At 42.4% G+C, this 21,399-nt stretch overlaps 2 pseudogenes; both read right to left on the bottom strand.

The window, feature by feature from the left end:
- Positions 1–719: 719 nt before the first annotated feature.
- Positions 720–1,648, bottom strand: LOC147432622 (syntaxin-52-like; annotated as a pseudogene).
- A 784-nt stretch (positions 1,649–2,432) lies between these two features.
- On the bottom strand, positions 2,433–3,355 carry LOC147432621 (chaperone protein ClpC1, chloroplastic-like; annotated as a pseudogene).
- Positions 3,356–21,399: the final 18,044 nt, after the last annotated feature.

Genomic DNA, 21,399 nt, shown 5'->3' with positions numbered 1-21,399 from the left:
TAATCAATTTACAAAGACAACAACAAAAATTTATAGAGTTATATGCCTAGAATTTTCTAGAAAGGCATCGTCCTAGGTGTTTGGGAAAAATGTGTCTCAGCTTAATATCATGTCCTTTTCGATTTCAAAAATGCCCGTTGACTCTCCCTCTCCCTCTTATTTTTAGAAAATGCCAGGCACCCCACATGGTGCATGAAATAACTCTCTCTCTCTCTCTCTCTCTCTCTCTCTCTCTCTCTCTCTCTCTCTCTCTCTCTCTCTCTCTCTCTCTCTCTATAAAGAAAAAACTAATCCGTTACTCTAATTCAAGACAAACATCACAAAATAAGACGTCTCATGTCTTGCTGGGTATTCGGTATTAACAAACCAGATACCAATCTTTGCTTACACAGAAGGCAAAAAGTAGTTCAGCCTTGATAAAAGGTGGTCCTCCAAACAAGAAATTACCCATAGCATACACACACGCTATGTTACAGCTTCCTTTTGAATCACCGACCATAGTCAATGTTGAGGCGGCTTTGATAGAATCATAGGACATGATGATTACATGCATTACTTATTTGTCAAATTTGTTTTTGCCAGCAGTCACTTTAGAAGTCAGCAACAGCTTGTGAATTCCAAAGGGTCACATACTGAAACCTCACCATCAATCCTTTGCTCGCACAAAGACACCTCACACAGTACCCGATCAGCACAATTATGACGAGGGCTAGCATACCTCACAAATATCGAATCAACGCAATTATGACAAGGGCTAGTATCACAATCAGAAGAACCATCAAGATGAGGGACATCACTGAACACCCACTGCTTGTCTTCTGCCCCAGTACGCCTAGCCTCCTCTGCATAGCGTTCAATTGTGTATTTGTTCTATCTGTGTCGTCATCTAAATTATCCAAAAGCTTTGTGTGCAAATCCAACGTTTTATTTACAGCCAAGGCAATGTTTTTTGTGCTTGTCACTGTCTCTTCATGATTCAAAAGGTCATCATCTTGCTCCCGCATGATGTGTTAGACTGTCATTGAAGCCGAGCAATTCCATAGTTATCTAAGAGTGTTGTTCTATTGTTCTCTTTAGGTTCCCCTCTCCCATCCTGACCCAATAAATTAATCCTGTTAGAAGCTTGGGAGGAATTTAGGCTGTTTGACATCTGATTCATCCTAGAATGAAGACTCAGAAATCTGTCTTGTTGTTTGCTTAAGTCCTTTTCATTCAAATATTTGGTGAGGGAAGGATTGCTCAAGAGGGATTGAAGGCTGTCAAGGTGGGTACCAAGCATGGTGATATTCCGTCTGCAGTCAAGACACAACAAGCAATCATATACGATCAGAGTGCCATTGAGCACATGGACAACTTTAAGGGATCCATTAGTAAGTGAGGCAATTTTGGATTCACAGACAACCACAACACAAAGTTTCAAAAGAACAAACATGCAATATCACTAAGAGATGACTGAGTGAGCATAGGAGGTCAAAGAGAGAGCAATGTATTACTAGCTTGTGGCAAAAACAAGGCGGGAATTGTTAGCAGCACAGGACCCACTGCCAACGGGGGCTTCGGAGTTGCGCTCTGCAATGCAGGCTGCTATATCCTCTACAAGCCAGACTGCATCTTCAAACTCTTGGATCCATGAATCATTATGTGCCATCATATATGACCCTACAATGACGTGCAAAGGAAGAGCGGTCCCAAGGTCATGCGGGAACAAAGGGCGGGGGCACCTTCAAAACGCGTTCACAGTCCCTCACATCACGCCAATGTCAAGTTGAAAAAACAATATGCTCTCTCTCTCTCTCTCTCTCTCTCTCTCTCTCTCTCTCTCTCTCTCTCTCTCTCTCTCTCTCTCTCTCTCTTTCTCTCTCTCTCTCTCTCTCTCTCTCTCTCTCTCTCTCTCTCTCTCTCTCTCTCTCTCTCTCTCTCTCTCTCTCTCTCTCTCTCTCTCTCTCTCTCTCTCTCTCCTTCCTCTGCAACCCGCCACCTCTAGCGGCCTCCTTTAGGCGTCCCTTTTCACCTTTCCATGCGAGGCTCGGCCCTCTCAATTCTGCAGACCCGCCCCATCTAGGCAACCTCTGTAGGCAGCCCCTACTCGGCCAACTCTGGCTTCGCGACTCGGTCCTGCTCATGATAATTAAATGAAGAGAGAGAGAGAGAGAGAGAGAGAGAGAGAGAGAGAGAGAGTTTTACAGCAGAGATGGTTGGAGAGAATATGGGGGTTTGGTCTCTTAGTTTTTTTTAAAAAAAACTCTCTGAAAGAGCGCGCGCGCGCTCTTTCAGAGAGTTTTAAAAAAAAAACTGAGAGAGAGAGAGAGAGAGAGAGAGAGAGAGAGAGAGAGAGAGAGAGAGAGAGAGAGAGAGAGAGAGAGAGAGAGAGAGAGAGAGAGAGAGAGAGAGAGAGAGAGAGAGAGAGAGAGAGAGTCATTGTGCGAGAGCTATCAACTGAGAGCGAGGCGTTTCTGCTGTGTGAGGGGGTTATCATTGTTGTTGTGTACTGAGGGGGTGTAGAAATGGAGCAAGGGCTACCTCAGAAAGTGATCGAATGTCCAGGCTGAAAATCCTCTTTCCAGCTATAGCCTGGGAGACATCTGCACTGCAAGCGATCATTTGTGCAATGCCCTCCACAATGGCAGTCTTTCCCACGCCAACCTCGCCCACAAGGCATGGATTGTTCTTAGTCCGCCGGCCGAGAATTTGGATTGCGCGCTCGATTTGAGATTTTCTACCAATGACAGGGTCGAGCATACCTTGTCTTGCGAGCTTTGTGAGGTCAGTAGCAAAAGCATGCAAATAAGACATGAAAATTGTGTCTTTTATTGCTGGCGGGAGTGATGGTGATACCCTCAGGCGGGAATATAGAGATGCCTTTCTTCCGCCTAAAATATCGATTGGGAGTGTTTGCAGTGGTACCGCGATCGAGCATGTCAAGTGCTTCAATATCTTCGTATAGGGCCATCATTTGGATCACTTCACTTCTGACACGAATATAATAAACTCCAAGTGTGTCTAACATAGAGATGGCAACGCTACATTCCCTTTCTCTAAGTAGTCCCAGCAGCAAGTGCTCGGGGCCAACAAACCGATAACCCAAACACCTTGCTTCAAAGCAAGAAAGCTTCTCCACGACGTGTTGTGCTTCGAGACTTAGCTTGATCTGAGGAAATAACTCTTCGTCTGCACTATTAATGGAGCTGCATCTGGCAGGATAGTTGACCGGCGCTTGTGCTGTGCTAGTGTAGGTAATGCAGTCCTTAGTGATGGCGCGCAGGGCTTGCAAGTGAACGGAATTGGAGGTGAGAGCGATGGCGGGGATAGAGGAGGCATCGTGCAAGAGAGCGATCAAGAGATGGTGGGAGCCCATGCACCTACTTAATTGTGTGCTCGTCCACCACCAGCTACTTACACGACGTCATTAGTAAGCCTTAAAATTCTCTATTGGTCCCCATTCTCATCCGCTTTGTACCAAATCTGCACTACCCAGTTTACTGCAAAATGTGGGATCTAAGAATGCCCCAAATCAATCCGCAGACTGATTGAAGGGGTTTTTGCTTAAATGATTATAATATAAGGCCCCCACCACACACACTGAGATGGAAATTTTTGATTCAAAGTTGTGACTTCCATGGCTCCGTCGGTGGCTCGACCCCTTGCCCATTCCGGAGGGTCATTGGACACAACCAAACGCAAGGGTGTAAGCGTGCTTGAGCCGAAGAATTGGGGCCTCCATGCCTAATAGCTGAATCCAAATGTCGCCAATCCTCTACCGTCAAATGCCCTATGCAAATATTGTGGATGTCCTTCAGGTCCTCAAATTCCTTGCAGATGCCATCCCTCAAATCTTCATTTGGAAAGATTCAATGGAGTTTATAAAAAATTGATTAGCTACAAAGTAGTGCTTGAATATATGGAGATGGAAAATTATTTTGTCGACCAGACGGTACCATTTCTCAAAATTTTGGTTTACCTGGATGGAGCTTTAAGTTTTGATTGTTGTGTGTGTGTGTGTGTGTGTGTGTGTGTGTGTGTGTGTGTGTGTGTGTGTGTGTGTGTGTGTGTGTGTGTGTGTGTGTGTGTGTGTGTGTGTGTGTGTGTGTGTGTGAGAGAGAGAGAGAGAGAGAGAGATGTGGATGGACTTTTAAGTTTTTATTGTTGAGAGAGAGAGAGAGAGAGATAGAGAAGAAGAAGAAGAAGAAGAGAGTTCTAACATCAGAGTGAGTCTACTTCTGATAGATAGATTTTATTATCGTCCTTGGAGGTCAAATATGACCTATGGGACCAAAGTTACATGTGATGTGGTATGTGTTTGAGTGATGAGCGACTCTCGATGCTCCAAAACTGTGGTGATGAGAGTCGCAATGGAGAGCCCACACTGTGGCTAGGAGAGGAAAGTGTGTAGGTCTAAGTCATTGCTGCAAATGTGAGAGAATAAAGTGCGGATGTGACCAAAAGCTGAGCACTCTGGTACTCAGACTCTGGAACTTGCAATGAGCATAATTTATGCACAATTGATTTGACTCTTCTCCATTGCCCCAACACCCTATCTCGCATCGAAGGGAATGTGTGTGTGTGTGTGTGTGTGTGTGTGTGTGTGTGTGTGTGTGTGTGTGTGTGTGTGTGTGTGTGTGTGTGTGTGTGTGTGTGTGTGTGTGTGAGAGAGAGAGAGAGAGAGAGAGAGAGATTCCTTTCTCGTTCTCAAAGGTCAAATACAGCCTCTAGGACCAAAATTTAAAAATTATCATGTGAGTGCAGTCACTACAAGAGGTTATGTGCTCTTGTGACGCTCTTAGCGACGGAAATACACTGGGTTTTTATAACCCCCGGCGTCGCTATAAGCGTCGCTAAAAGCGTCGCTACGAGAGCGTCGCTATGAGCGTCGCTATAGGCGTCGCTATAGGCGTCGCTATAGACGTCGCTATATAGCGACGCTCATAGCGACGACTATAGCGACGCTTATAGCGACGCTTTCACAGAAGAATATAGCGACGCATATAGCGACGCTACAGAGCCATAAATAGCGACGCATATAGCGACGCCTGAGAGAATATTTTTTTGGTGGCAGGACATTGAATGCCTGCCACCCATCAACCATATTGTACTTGATTCACTTTTTAAAAAAAGTGCAAAGGTAAATAATAGACCCAAAATAGTCACCCACAAGACGCATTGTTTGCAAAATTGACAATTGTACACATCATAGACAAACTGAATTGATTGGCAAATGTAATAATGACAATTGTACAACATCATAGGCATAAAGAATTGATTGGCAAAAGGAATTGCGGTGACAAATGTAATAATATACATGGTTCAAAAAGACGTATAAAATCCGTCTCATGATACATAAGCTATGAGAAACCCTAAACTAATGCTATCTAGATACGGCTAAACTGACGTCGTCTAATCAGACGTCTCATCGCGTCCAAGCGGCGTATCTGTCGGATTCTGCAAAAAAAGAAAATAAGACAGTTTTCAGTAAGTATAAACATATAACGACATTTATAAAACAATACAAAAAATAAAAAAGAGTAAACCCTAATACTAACCATGCCGCTGCGAGAACTGAGAATGTCCATCAGGGCGTTTAAGCCCTTCCTGCCTGCGTACTCGCGCTCGTACGGTGTGGGATCACGTCCTGTCATCGACCACTGTCAAAACATACAAAGATTTCATTATGTTAGAACTAAAAAACTCATAAACCCTAAACTATCGAACATGCATAAAGAGCAATGTGAAAAGACTTACAAAATCGGCCTCAAATGATGCCCATCCACCGCTCCCCAAGTGGTGCGAGCTCCCTGCCTCTACTCGCGCTCTGGCTGCATCCTTTTGTTGCTTCCACTTGTCGGGATTCTCGCGCGCTGCTTTCTTCGCATTCTTCCAATCTTCTTTGGCCAGCCAATCTGGCCTATTCCACCCATTCTTGATTGCTTTTTGCACTTCGGAACGCTTGTGTTTGCAGTATTCGCGCATTCGAATCTTCATCAGGTCTTCATTGAAGCGCTGATCCCGTGTTGGAACGGGAAACTCATCATGAAGTATGCTGATGACTCTGTTTTTTAAATCACTTGGTACTTCACTCCATTTGTTTAGTATATAGTGTCTAAACAGCTGAGAGCAAAGACCACGCATGCGCGAGATCACCTTCTTGCCGTCATCATCCATGATGATGCCGCCGCTGATGTCGACGGAGTAAGGCAAGCCCTCTGGCCGGTGACGCGTGAACCTGGGTGTCCCGGCAGGGGTCTCTAGCGGCGTGTCGATGGGGGTACGGACGTCAGGTGTCTCCACCGGCGTCTGGGCCCCGAAGCGAGGAGTGTCGAGTGGGGTGGCTCCTGGCGGAGTAGGTAGAGGTGTGTAGCTTCTAGGAACAGTCAGCCGTGCAAAACCTGGCGTAGACGGCGATGCTGTGGCTGGTGTGGGGGCGGGCAAAGAAGGGGAGGGTAAAGAGCCTCGTCGAACACGAGGCGGTGTGGAGGCATCGGTGGCGGAATCCCCACAACAACCGCCACCGCCACCACTAGAGCGCCGGTGTCTAGAAGAGTGTGACGCTCGTCTCGTCGACGCCGAAGCTTCGGAGCGCGCCGAATGCTCCGAAAGAGAGGGAGATGCGGATGGTGTAGGAACGCGCGATGATGCGCCAGAGCGATGACGCTCCACGTACCACTGTCTCTGCTGCGGTGACAAAGAAGAAAGAAACTCCTCATCATCCATACCTGCATTAAACACACGAATATTTAAACTTAATATTGAATGAATAGAGTAGACAATGACGCAAAGACCATTAAATACAATGACGTAATGACGCATATAAATACAATGACGCAATGAATCGAGTGGTAGAAGAGGCAAGTCGAAAACTCAGAATTTTCAATCAAAAGATGTGAGCGCGAGTAGAAAAGAGCGTTACACAGCATGGAAGCTACTTAGAGAGCTAGAGCTTTTACAGCACGGAGCAAAATTGTTCAAATACAATATTTGTGGCTTTAAGAGATCTCTCTCTCATCCTCGCATAACTCAGCATAACTTCCTATATCTATATAGAGCTCTCCGTTTAAACACATATCCTCTGTTTCATTTTGTAGCTCCTCTGCATGCACCCCATATAGAGCAGTAGCATCTTGATGCTCGTCTGGCACCACCGCAGCGGCTTCTGATTGAGCATCTTCTCTGATCTCCTCCATTGATGTCGTTGTGATTGGCACATGGTAGCCTTCATACGTCCTTGCACTACGAGGGGCTAACTCTATGACGTACCACCAGTTTGATGTAGACTTTGTAGGATGAAATACTACCTGCCAAAGCCACATAACTTACATGAGAGCTTTCAAGCACATAACTTGTAAAAGGGGGATGTTAACTATTTATATACTTACTTGTTCACAATGCTCGGGTAGTACGAAAGTGTCTCTTAGGTCAGTCCATTTCTTAGTAGAATCCACCTCAAGAAAACCAGACTCTCCTCTACGCACAGTAGCGTTTCGACCCTCCATGATTATCTTGAACCATTGCACGTCGAACAAGTCGACAAAAAATCCTCTGTAATCGATCCTCAAAATCTCTTGCAGCGTGCCGAAGTAAGTGAGTTCCGCCACCACGGGATCTGCATCAGAGGAACGTCGTCGACTAGACTGTTCAAATTTTGCCATGATTCCACAATCTTGAGTAAAACGCTTTTTGTCGATTCGTTCCACCCTAAAATGTCGACCTTTACACCATGCTGCTGTGTATGACTTATACTACAACGAACAAAGATTATAGTGGCCGTTCAAACGTTTATAAATAGTCACTTGCTAGTCGTACATTGCAAACTTACCTTGGTCGCGCAACCCCGAGAGTACTCCCACTCTTCTTCAGTCACTTCGTCACCGCATTGTTGTGCGCTTTTCAATTGGTTGTGCAACCATCTTAAGCTCATGAAGGTTGGTAGGCTCTCCAGAACCGCTGGATAGTGCATCGGTGGTCGTCTTCCCCGTCTCCACTCGATTCGTGCCCTTTGTCGCTCTTGCTTTGCATCCTCATATTGTGAAATCCACTTTTGCATCACTGGATTGTGAAGCATGCAAAATCGGTTGATTTTAGCCTCTAGATCTTCCGTCATCTTCTTCTCAACACCGAGATTGCACATGACAATCCCAGATATGCGCTCATCATCTATGGTTCGCCATAGCGTGTCCCGGGATTTATCAAATCCGTCTAGCCACTCTCCAATGTACACTAGGGACTCTGATACCAACCAACCTTCTGCCATGCTACCCTCCGGACGTGCCTTTTGACGCACATATCCCTTAAGCGTTTTCATGAAACGCTCTAAGAAGAACATCCATCTGGAATGAACTGTGCCAGCTATTTCCACCTCATCAACTATGTGAATAAGAAGATGCACCTGAATGGTTAGCATTGTAGTAGGAAAATGTTTCTCAAACATGCACACAAGCTCCGCAGCATTTAGTTTGGCGAATGGTATGGAGTCTACGTCGATCTCCTTTTGTGAGATCCATTGCACCAGCTTTGCAAGTTTGTAGATTGTGTTACGGATGTCGAGAGACAAACATCCCTCAATGGCAACCGGTAAAATAAACTGTAAAGTATGTGCAGCAATGATATTAAAGTCTACATTTTATGCAATGATATTAAAGTCCACTATGAACGTACCTGACACATTTTATGCCAATCGTGTGACTTCAAACCGGTAAGCTTTCCTTCTTTAGTAAAACACGTTCGGAGCGAGTGCATTACGCACGTGGGGGTCCGCAAAGATCGAATGGCCTCTTTTACTTTGCGTTCTTGGGCTCCTGTGAAAATCCATGGTGCTTTAGGAAGTTTTATCGATCCATCAGACGCTGTTTGCGGCCAATATTGCTCCATACGATCCACATTTCTAAGGTCAACTCTGGCTCCCAAAGTATCTTTCTTGCCGGTCAAATGGTCCCATAGTAGATTACCCACATTCTTGAATATGTGCATTGGATCGAGCAAGTGATTGATCACGAGTCGAGGCCAGTATGGTAACTCGTACCATAGAGATAGTCTCTTCATCCCTGGAGGCAATCCGTCATCGCACATCTCCTTCTGCTCTAACCATGCTTGTGCAGACATCCTTGGTGGCTCTCTTCCCAAAAAGCCGTCGCGTAACACATGATTCTCCGGAAGATACGCTTGATGACCTTCGTAGATTTGCTTCTTCAGTGAGGGTGCCCTACGTGCATTCAGTCTAGGTCCACATGTGACACATGCTCTGTATCCGCTTGTTTGAAGCCCTGCATGTATACACATGATAATAGATCAACTATGGGGAAAAACCAGATTTACAGTGTCTGAGAGAGGAGTGTCAATAGATCACCTGAGCATTCTGTTAGCCCGGGATAGTCATGCATGGTCCACATTAGAATACCTCTGATCAAAGCATTCCGTCGTCCTGTGTGTCGGCTCATATCCACCACCTCTATGCCAATCCACAATTGTTGTAGCTCTTCCAATAGTGGACGAAGATACACATCCATATTCCCCACTTTATATCGCCCTGGCACAATCAAGCTTAGCCATAGGTGCCCCTTCTTCGTAGTCAACCACGGGGGAATGTTGTAGTTGACGATGACAACGGGCCATACACTGTAAGATGTTGATCTTTGACCAAATGGATTTACGCCATCCATAGCCAGGCCTAAGCGCAAATTTCGAGCTTCCCTGGCAAAATCCGACCATGTTCCATCTATATGTTTCCAGGCTGCGCAATCTGCAGGAATTCGTAGCACACCATCCGAAGATTTATTCTCCTCATGCCATGATGCTAGGGCGGCCATGGACTTACATTCGAAGAAATGCTTGATGCGAGGAAGCAAAGGAAAATGTCGCAAAACCTTTTGTGGAATTTTTGTCCCGTGGAGATCTACTCGATATCTTTCGGAATCACATTTCGGACACTTCTCCATGTCTGTGTATTCCCCTCTGAAAAGAATGCAGTCATTAGGACAAGCGTGGATAGAATTGTAATCCATCCCCAAGTTTCGCAAAATCTTTCTTGCTTCATCTCGGGAATCTGGCATCACATTGTCAGCTGGTAGAATGTGCTCTTTCAGCAATCTACACAACATAAAAATATGATACAGTCGTGTAAAAATCTATCAGATCATTATACACCATGAGTTCTATTAAAGTAAACTAATTGTAATAGATCACCTGAAAAGCGCTGTGACGCTAGTGTCACTCCATCCAAACTTTGCCTGCATGTTGAGAAGAACCAGGAGTGCTTTCAATCTAGACATACGTGCTCCATTATACAATGATGTATCGGCTTCACTTTTCATATCATCATAGATAAGCCTTTCTGAATCCATGATCGTCTCGATCATTTCATCAATCTCGGGCTCAAACATTGCCTCGTTGGGAATGTGCTCTGCATGATCATCCCCCGAGCTGTCAGAGGCTACATCTTGTGGCCTCACATATGCTGCTTGACCAAAGCGCCTGCGAATACGTCTATTGGGTTGCAAGATTGCTGCTTGTTGGCCAGCGTCAGAGTCCGACGAGTTATAATTGGCAACAACTCGATCTATAATAGATGGATCGAACTCGCCAAATTCACGAACGTGCTGCAAAGAAACACGTCTTGTCCGTCGCACAGCATGCTTGCATTGATTACAAGGACATAAGACCCTCGTTGAGAGATAGGTGTTTCGGTTGGACGGTCCCACATCCTCGTCGCTACTCATAATGAGGATAAAAAACTTATAACCTAGACAACAAATTTAATATTCTATTGGCATTCTTCGTCTTATCTCTCTCTCTCTCTCTCTCTCTCTCTCTCTCTCTCTCTCTCTCTCTCTCTTTACCTCACATTCTCTAGTCATGTCCAATCCCCGCACACCTCGGTCTAGAGGTGCACGGAGATCAGAACCACCGGGTTATAATCTCGTCTTTATTGGTCAATACCTATATTTGTGGGTACAAGAAATCTAGACACCCACGTCTACATGATACTGCATGTAGTGGACAAAATCCCTTTGCCTCTTCTCTAGCTGTAGCACTTCACTTCATCTTAACATCTTTTCACAGTAGATCTTTTCACTGTTCGTCTAACTCTAAACCCTAAACCGTAAGTAATTCTTGCGTGGACTCGATCTAACGTAAATAAGCGTAAATCTAAATAAACGTAAATCTAACTAAAAATAAAGCTAAATCTAATTTAACGTAAGTCTAATGACTAGAGGTTGTCTAGATGGTCATTGTGTCGGGGATGTAGTGACTCTTGCCGCCCTGAAGATCCACCTTCTTCCCTATCTTCTGAAGACATTTCACCAGTACTTTTGGATCGACGGAGCCCACTATGAGAGAAGGCAGCAATACCCTATATTCCATTGAGGGCTTTCTTCACCCGCTTCATGCAGGCATCGCAGTCTATGGAGACCCGCATCTAATCTAATATAACATAAATCTAAATCTAGCTTAAATAAATGTAAATCTAGTTAAAAATAAACCTAAATCTAATTTAATGTAAGTCTACATATAACCTAATCTTTAACGTCTTTTAAAATAGTTTCCTACGACGTTATAACTCTCTTCTTCCTGTGTGTGTGCGCGTGTGTGGATGTGTGTGCCAATAAAAAGAGATAAATGGTATAACCTTTCTATCACCCATGCCAAGTATGATAGATTGATTATGCCATTTCTCTTTTGAATAATAGGTCTTCAGTTCAACTCTTCGTCGGCTAGATCTTTAGGTCTTTTAATTTTAATTAGTTTCTTACGACGCTCCCTTAGTTTCTCTTTCTTTCTCTTTCAATGTGTGTGCGTTTTTTTGGATCGTATGCATGTTTTCTTTCTCTTTTCCTCTCTCAATGTGTGCGTTTTTTGTTTATGCATGTTCTCTCTCTCTTTTCCTCTCTCAATGCGTGCGTTTTTTGTTTATGCATGCTCTCTCTCTCTTTTTCTCTCTCAATGTGTGTGTGCATTCTTTGTTTATGTATGTGTGTGCGTTTTTGCACTCTCTCTCTCTCTCTCTCTCTCTCTCTCAAAAACACTATATGTGTGTGTGTATGTGTGTGTGTGTGAGAGAGAGAGCGAGGGAGAGAGAAAGAAAGGAAGGGAACATGAGAATGAGGAGAGGGAAGGAGCATACCTGTCTCTCCTTCCTCTCCTCGTGCGTGTGTGTGTGTGTGTGTGTGTGTAAAAGAAAAAGAGAGAGAGAGAGAGAGAGAGTGAGGGAGAGCGTTACCTGCTCTTTGCTTGAGGGCGCCGAAAAACTCAGATCTGAGATCTGAGTTTTTGGGCGCGCTCGGTTATTTTTTTTACCCCAGCTGGCGTCGCTATGAGCGTCGCTATAAGCGTCGCTATGAGCGTCGCAAATTTACAAAGAAATTTGCGACGCTCATAGCGACGCTTATAGCGACGCTCATAGCGACGCCGGGAATTTTTTTTTTGAGCGTCGCTGTGTGAGCGTCGCTAATGTGAAGAGCCTCTTGTAGTGAGTGCATATTATTTGTGACTCTCAATGCTTGTGAAAGAGAGAGGGAGAGGGAGGGGGAGAGAGAGATATACATGGAATGTGTACACCTATAAGAAAATTTGGTTTTTCTTGCATACATGCAGATGCCTCTAGATGTAGAGAAATATTAATAAGAAAATTTTATATTGTTTACTAACTTATTGAAACTTCATATGAAATTAAGTATTGCCATAATGTATCAAGAGTTGACAATGATATGTATGCTGTCCTCTTTGATTGGCTTATTTTGCTCGATTTTTGGTTCACTCGACAAATCTTGCTCGGTCTTTGGAATTCCTCATAAAATGAAGATGGGTGAGTTCCAAATTTAAGTTCCTCCTTGCGAGCCATGTGGAGAGTGTGTTTGTGTGTGTATATGCATGTACATAACAAGCAGAAGCGCCCTTGTTTTTATCTGCCAAGTGCCAAAAACCACCTTTAGATAACTAGGGTGTGTGTGTGTGCGCCATGGGTCATTATTTTCCAAACTGAACAGATTATGGATAAAGTATACCGGTGCATTCAAGCTTTATCTATAGCCAACCAACGTTTACCAAAGTCACTATTGTCCAGATAGACAGAGCTAGATCACCAAAGAGGAAAGCAGTCAGCCAAAGGGTTAGTCAAGGAATTTTCAGCTAGATAAGTGTGTGTATGTGTGTGTGTGTGTGTGTGTGTGCGTGTGTGTGTGTTGCGGTGCGGTGCGAGAGAGAGAAGAGGAGAGAACTGTGTGGGTGGAGCAAGCCTCCAAAATGGTGATGAGCTCCTTTTTCTTTTGGTATATGAAGAATAAGTAAAGATGCACAATAGTGGGCGGCTGCCCAGTCCCGAGTAGAGGTGTAATGCCTTTACCCCAATAGAAGGCCTTCTCCTAATGGAATTCACTTTGGATTTATCCATATGTAGCAGCTGAAATCACATGCCCCAAATAGTGAGTTTCCTTTTTGAGAAAATCACACTTAGACTCCTTGGCATATATTTATCTTGCCATAACAAGTCAAACACTTTCTTTAGATCTTGTAAGTGCTCTTCCTTAAAGGCACTATACATTATAATGTCCTCAAGGAAAATGATAACAAACTTGCCCATGTATGGTTTCAAGACACTTTCCATAAGTGTCATGAAAGTAGAGGGTGCATTGGTTAACCCAAAGTGCATAACCAAAAACTTATAGTGTTCAAACCTTGTTTGAAAAGCATTTTTGGGTGTATCAGCAAGCCTAATGCATACTTGATGATACCTCGACTGCAAAGATATGAGAATGGGTGAGCTTATCAAATAACTCATCCAATAGCCCAATGTGTTCCCAATATTATTTTGGCTTTATGTATTTATTTTTCTTATTTGTCAAAGTATTGGGTAGAGCAATTTATTGAGGGGGTACTTAAGGGTCCCTTGGGACAATATTCAGTGCCAGTTGGTTGGTTCAACAGTCTCTCTCTCTCTCTCTCTCTCTCTCTCTCTCTCTCTCTCTCTCTCTCTCTCTCTCTCTCTCTCTCTATGTGGGCACACGTGTGTGTGTGTGTGCACGAGTTTTGCCTGTGTTGGTTGCACATTTTGCTACCTCTTGCACCCTTGATGGCTTGGGAGCTTGTTCATCTTCCGTCTACGCTCATAGATCAGATTTCTCCTTTTCTTGTTCACCTTCAATTATAGCCGCATGTGACCCTTGTGGTTATCAAGCCCTCATGCGGCATCAATCCTTGCACCACCACCTCTTTGTGCTATGCTCACTCCCAGTCCAACCCACTTCATATGACACCACACATCTTGTGGTCTATACGATGCCCTCCACCATGAAGTCTATGCCGACTCCACTCCTCCCCATGATCATTTTGCATCAAGAAAAAAGTGAGAGAGACGGGGGGGGGAGGAGTTGTGAGCTTTGATATCAATGCGAGATAGAGGGAACTGGCCTACTACTACCTGACCTTCCACTTACATAGCTTGTATAAGTGGCCCCCAAGAATACATACTCCACATGTGACCAGCCTTGCCCTTGGTCGGAACCCTTGTCCTCACATCTTAATTGATCTATGGAAATAGACATTATTGGTAAAGCTTGATCTCATAAACATACATCATACTCGATGGGAATAACATATGTGCTTCCATAATGACACTCACCTCCACTTGTGAATCCAAAAGATTATCCAAAGGAGTTTTTCCATCTAGACCTCAAAACCTTAAGCTGATGGAGACTCCTAATCTACCTATTTTGAGTCATCTTACATATTTTAAAGACTTTACTCAATACCCTCTTTGTGCCAACCATCCCCAAAGTACTTCTCACCTTTGACCACATTTATTAGATCAAAAGCTAACGAACGGGATCCATTTTCATTCAAGTTGCACTGGTTATTGATCTAGGGAAATAGCCATTATTGGTAAAGCTTAGTCTTATAAACATACATCATATTGGATGGGAATAACATATGTCCTTCCATAATGACACTCACCTCCACTTGTGTATTATCCAAAGCAATCGTTCCATCTAAATCTCAAAACCTTAAGTTGATGGAGACTCCTAATCTGACTATTTTGAGTTATCTTCCATATTTTAAAGAGTTTATCCAATACCCTCTTTGTGCCAACTGTCCCCAAAGTACTTCTCACCTTTTGGCCCACTTTTATTAGATCAAAAGCTAACAAATGGGATCCATTTCCATTAAATTTGCACTAGTTAGGACTACATCAATGCTAACAATGCTACCATGTATATGGTAGTGATGTGTGTTATGACACATAAGACCACCTAAGCACTTTTTCCCCTCACAAGGAGGTTTTCTTCTCCAGTTATTTGTATATATGTCAATCACTCTTAGGCTAACTGATCTTGTAGTCAGACACTTAGTAATACATCCTCTATTGTGTGCCTTGAGCTTCCTCTCCATCTCCAAGTTGTGTGTGCATTCATGCAACCCTAAATCCAACAATTGGTATATCAGAGCAAAGTGCGTCCTCGTGAGCTTTGATATCAATGCGAGATAGAAGGAACTGGCCTGCTACTACTTGACCTTCCACTTATATAGCTTGTATAAGTGGCCCCCAAGAATACATACTCCACATGTGACCAGCCCTGCCCTTGGCTGGAACCCTTGTCCTCACATCTTAATTGATCTATGGAAATAGCCATTATTGGTAAAGCTTGATCTCATAAACATACATCGTACTGGATGGGAATAACATATGTGCTTCCATAATGATACTCACCTCCACTTGTGAATCCAAAAGATTATCCAAAGGAGTTTTTCCATCTAGACCTCAAAACGTTAAGCTGATGGAGACTCCTAATCTACCTATTTTGAGTCATCTTACATATTTTAAAGACTTTACTCAATACCCTCTTTGTGCCAACCATCCCCAAAGTCTTCTCACCTTTTCTACACATTTATTAGATCAAAAGCTAACAAACAGGATCCATTTTCATTCAAGTTCCACTGGTTACTGATCTAGGAAAATAGCCATTATTGGTAAATCTTAGTCTTATAAACATACATTATATTGGATGGGAATAACATATGTGCTTTTATAATGACATTCACCTCCACTTTTGTATCCAAAAGATTATCCAAATCAGTCGTTCCATCTAAATCTCAAAACCTTAAGTTGATGGAGACTCCTAATCTGCCTATTTTGAGTTATCTTCCATATTTTAAAAAGTTTATCCAATATCCTCTTTGTGCCAACTGTCCCCAAAGTACTTCTCACCTTTTGGCCCACTTTTATTAGATCAAAAGCGAACAAATGAAATCCATTTCCATTAAAGTTGTACTAGTTAGGACTACATCAATACTAACAATGCTACCATGTATATGGTAGTGATGTGTGTTATGACACATAAGACCACCTAGGCACTTTTTCCCCTCACAAGGAGGTTTTCTTCTCCAGTGATTTGTATATATGTCAATCACTCTTAGGCTAACTGATCTTGTAGTCTGACACTTAGTAATACATCCTCTATTGTGTGCCTTGAGCTTCCTCTCTATCTCCAAGCTGTGTGTGCATTCATTCAACCCTTAATCCAACAATTGGTATATTAGAGCAAAGTGCGTCCTCGTGAGCTTTCATATCAATGAGAGATAGAGGGAACTGGCCTGCTACTACTTGACCTTCCACTTATATAGCTTGTATAAGTGGCCCCCAAGAATACATACTCGACATGTGACCAGCCCTGCCCTTGGCTACAACCCTTGTCCTCACATCTTAATTGATCTATGGAAATAGCCATTATTGGTAAAGCTTGATCTCATAAACATACATCGTACTGGATGGGAATAACATATGTGCTTCCATAATGACACTCACCTCCACTTGTGAATCCAAAAGATTATCCAAAGGAGTTTTTCCATCTAGACCTCAAAACCTTAAGTTGATGGAGACTCCTAATCTACCTATTTTGAGTCATCTTACATATTTTAAAGACTTTACTCAATACCCTCTTTGTACCAACCATCCCCAAAGTCTTCTCACCTTTTCGCCACATTTATTAGATCAAAAGCTAACAAACGGGATCCATTTTCATTCAGGTTGCACTGGTTATTGATCTAGGGAAATAGCCATTATTGGTAAAGCTTAGTATTATAAACATACATCATATTGGATGGGAATAACATATGTGCTTCCATAATGACACTCACCTCCACTTGTGTATCCAAAAGATTATCCAAAGCAGTCATTCCATCTAAATCTCAAAACCTTAAGTTGATGGAGACTCCTAATCTGACTATTTTGAGTTATCTTCCATATTTTAAAGAGTTTACCCAATACCCTCTTTGTGCCAACTGTCCCCAAAGTACTTCTCACCTTTTGGCCCACTTTTATTAGATCAAAAGCTAACAAATGGGATCCATTTCCATTAAAGCTTCACTAGTTAGGACTACATCAATGCTAACAATGCTACCATGTATATGGTAGTGATGTGTGTCATGACACATAAGACCACCTAGGCACTTTCTCCCCTCACAAGGAGGTTTTCTTCTCCAGTGATTTGTATATATGTCAATCACTCTTAGGCTAACTGATCTTGTAGTCAGACACTTAGTAATACATCCTCTATTGTGTGCCTTGAGCTTCCTCTCCATCTCCAAGCTGTGTGTGCATTCATACAACCCTAAATCCAACAATTGGTATATCAGAGCAAAGTGCGTCCTCCTGAGCTTTGATATCAATGCGAGATAGAGGGAAGTGGCCTGCTACTACTTGACCTTCCACTTATATAGCTTGTATAAGTGGTCCCCAAGAACACATACTCGACATGTGACCAGCCCTGCCCTTGGCCGGAACCCTTGTCCTCACATCTTAATTGATCTATGGAAATAGCCATTATTGGTAAAGCTTGATCTCATAAACATACATCGTACTCGATGGGAATAATATATGTGCGTCCATAATAACACTCACCTCCACTTGTGAATCCAAAAGATTATCCAAAGGAGTTTTTCCATCTAGACCTCAAAACCTTAAGCTGATGGAGAATCCTAATCTACCTATTTTGAGTCATCTTACATATTTTAAAGACTTCACTCAATACCCTCTTTGTGCCAATCGTCCCCAAAGTACTTCTCACCTTTTGACCACATTTATTAGATCAAAAGCTAACGAACGGGATCCATTTTCATTCAAGTTGCACTGGTTATTGATCTAGGGAAATAGCCATTGTTGGTAAAGCTTAGTCTTATAAACATACATCATATTGGATGGGAATAACATATGTGCTTTCATAATGACACTCACCTCCACTTGTGTATCCAAAAGGTTATCCAAAGCAAACGTTCCATCTAAATCTCAAAACCTTAAGTTGATGGAGACTTCTTCTGCCTATTTTGAGTTATCTTCCATATTTTAAAGAGTTTACCCCAAACCCTCTTTGTGCCAACTGTCCCCAAAGTACTTCTCACATTTTGGCCCACTTTTATTAGATCAAAGCTAGCAAATGGGATCCATTTCCATTAAAGTTGCACTAGTTAGGACTACATCAATGCTAACATTGTTACCATGTATATGGTAGTGATGTGTGTTATGACACATAAGACCACCTAGGCACTTTTTCCCTCGCAAGGAGGTTTTCTTCTCCAGTGATTTGTATATATGTCAATCACTCTTAGGCTAACTAATCTTGTAGTCCGACACTTAGTAATACATCCTCTACTGTGTGCCTTGAGCTTCCTCTCCATCTCCAAGCTGTGTGTGCATTCATGCAACCCTAAATCCAACAATTGGTATATCAAAGCAAAGTGCGTCCTCGTGAGCTTTGATATCAATGCGAGATAGAGGGAACTGGCCTGCTACTACTTGACATGCCACTTATATAGCTTGTATAAGTGGCCCCCAAGAATACATACTCGATATGTGACTAGCCCTGCCGTTGGCTACAACCCTTGTCCTCACATCTTGATTGATCTATGGAAATAGCCATTATTGGTAAATCTTGATCTCAAAAACATACATCATACTGGATGGGAATAACATATGTGCTTCCATAATGACACTCACCCCACTTGTGAATCCAAAAGATTATCCAAAGGAGTTTTTCCATCTAGACCTCCAAAACCTTAAGCTGATGGAGACTCCTAATCTACCTATTTTGAGTCATCTTACATATTTTAAAGACTTTACTCAATACCCTCTTTGTGTCAACCGTCCCCAAAGTACTTCTCACCTTTTGGCCACATTTATTAGATCAAAAGCTAACGAACGGGATCCATTTTCATTCAAGTTGCACTGGTTATTGATCTAGGGAAATAGCCATTATTGGTAAAGCTTAGTCTTATAAACATACATCATATTGGATGGGAATAACATATGTGCTTCCATAATGACACTCACCTCCACTTGTGTATTATCCAAAGCAATCGTTCCATCTAAATCTCAAAACCTTAAGTTGATGGAGACTCCTAATCTACCTATTTTGAGTTATCTTCCATATTTTAAAGAGTTTACCCAATACCCTCTTTGTGCCAACTGTCCCCAAAGTACTTCTCACCTTTTGGCCCACTTTTATTAGATCAAAAGCTAACAAATGGGATCCATTTCCATTAAATTTGCACTAGTTAGGACTACATCAATGCTAACAATGCTACCATGTATATGGTAGTGATGTGTGTTATGACACATAAGACCACCTAGGCACTTTTTCCCCTCACAAGGAGGTTTTCTTCTCTAGTGATTTGTATATATGTCAATAACTCTTAGGCTAACTGATCTTGTAGTCGGACACTTAGTAATACATCCTCTATTGTGTGCCTTGAGCTTCCTCGTCATCTTCAAGCTGTGTGTGCATTCATGCAACCCTAAATCCAACAATTGGTATATCGGAGCAAAGTGTGTCCTCTTGGGCATAATCGTCATATATACCAACACCCTCCTACTTAGTTTTTCCAATTTTGGTGACCTTTGGTGAGCATCAACAAGTTAATATACTTTGGATGGCTCATACAACTCAGTGTGCTAAACTTTTGATTTGATCTCATTTGGCCTTCGTATCCACTAATGTCCTTTTGTGCAAAATTTCTTTCATTGCAAATTTCGCCATAATAGATCTTTGGTAGTCTGCTATGGTTTGTGCTATATAGAACACACATTTTCCCTTGAATTTTGCTAAGTTTGGGCTTTTTCTACATTGAGTACATTGTTTCACCCTGGCTGAGATCAATGATGTCTACAAGATGTTGTCTGATGATGAAAAATTGGATGGAGGCAGCTATCCATTGTGGAATTACATAATGGAGCATGTAGTCATTTCCAAGGATGTATGGAACATTGTTAAAGGTTATAATATACATCAAAGTTTCTATGGATATAGATTCTATGCAAGATGTTGCAAGTTCTAGCAGTTAAGCATCCTATTACTAGTGTTGTTTTACCTACATCTGAACAAGGTTCTTGCAATAGTAGAGGTGTGGATGTGGATGCATGGAGTGAATTGTTCACTTTTGAGAGCTATTTTAGGTTAGAGGCTTGGAGTTAATTATCAAATCAGATATAAAAACACACAAATTTTATTTTCAGACAACACACAAATCAATAGAAATTGAGATGGAAGTACAAAGACATGAGTTGAACAAGAGAACTGAAATTGGTTTACTCCATATACTGAAAATAGTATGATTGGCACCAGGTAAAGCTACAAGAGAGCTCAATGATGCGAAGAACAACTACTCAGTGGTTACAAGGGTTTGCTCTAGTCTACAAACTGATCACCCCCTAATATGAAGTAGTGGGTCCTATTTATAGGTATCGAGACTAGACTCTGACTAACTATGTACTGTACAGTTATTACGATAATTACAACTGATAATGGCCAGATCCAACTAGGTGACATGACTATGAACCAACGCCAAATTAAGGCATGTTCCCACCATCTACATTCCTCCTTCCCTCTCTTTGAATTTTGGTATATTCCAAAATTCCAAGCCTCCATCTAGTGTGAACGGGATCCACATGGATGGTTTCATAATGCTTGTAGGTGAAATCCTGGTTAATCCAATATGAATTGAGCACTCTCAATCCACCCAATTTCCTTCCAGCTCTCTCTCTTGATCCAATGGTTGATCTTTAGTCTCAAAACCTAGCTTGTTGTGTTCCTCTAATGTCGGAGGTTCATTTGATTTGGAGCAGTATAGCTTGATCTTGGCCCCATTATAGATCCCTAGAGGTACTAGTCACGATAAATCTTTGAGTCTACCTTTTCCATTTCACAATATCCAATCCACCTCACATGTTCTTGACTAGGCTATTTTTAGATTAGGTTTCTTTGGGCCTATATTCGATTGGTATAGCAAGACCAAGTCTCCCTTATTGGATTCTCTAACCTTAAGCATGCCAGAAGTTCCTTTTCTATTGAACCACTTATTGTTTCAACATTGCTCTCTATCTAATCTCATCCAGATTCAACACCTCATCTAGCCTATTCTTTAGTGTGG

This window comes from Adiantum capillus-veneris, chromosome 20 (assembly GCF_014529385.1).
Source record: "Adiantum capillus-veneris isolate H3 chromosome 20, ASM1452938v2, whole genome shotgun sequence".
Lineage (NCBI taxonomy): Eukaryota > Viridiplantae > Streptophyta > Polypodiopsida > Polypodiales > Pteridaceae > Adiantum > Adiantum capillus-veneris.
Note: the sequence above shows the minus strand (reverse complement) of the source record. Positions and strands in the feature narration are given on the sequence as shown.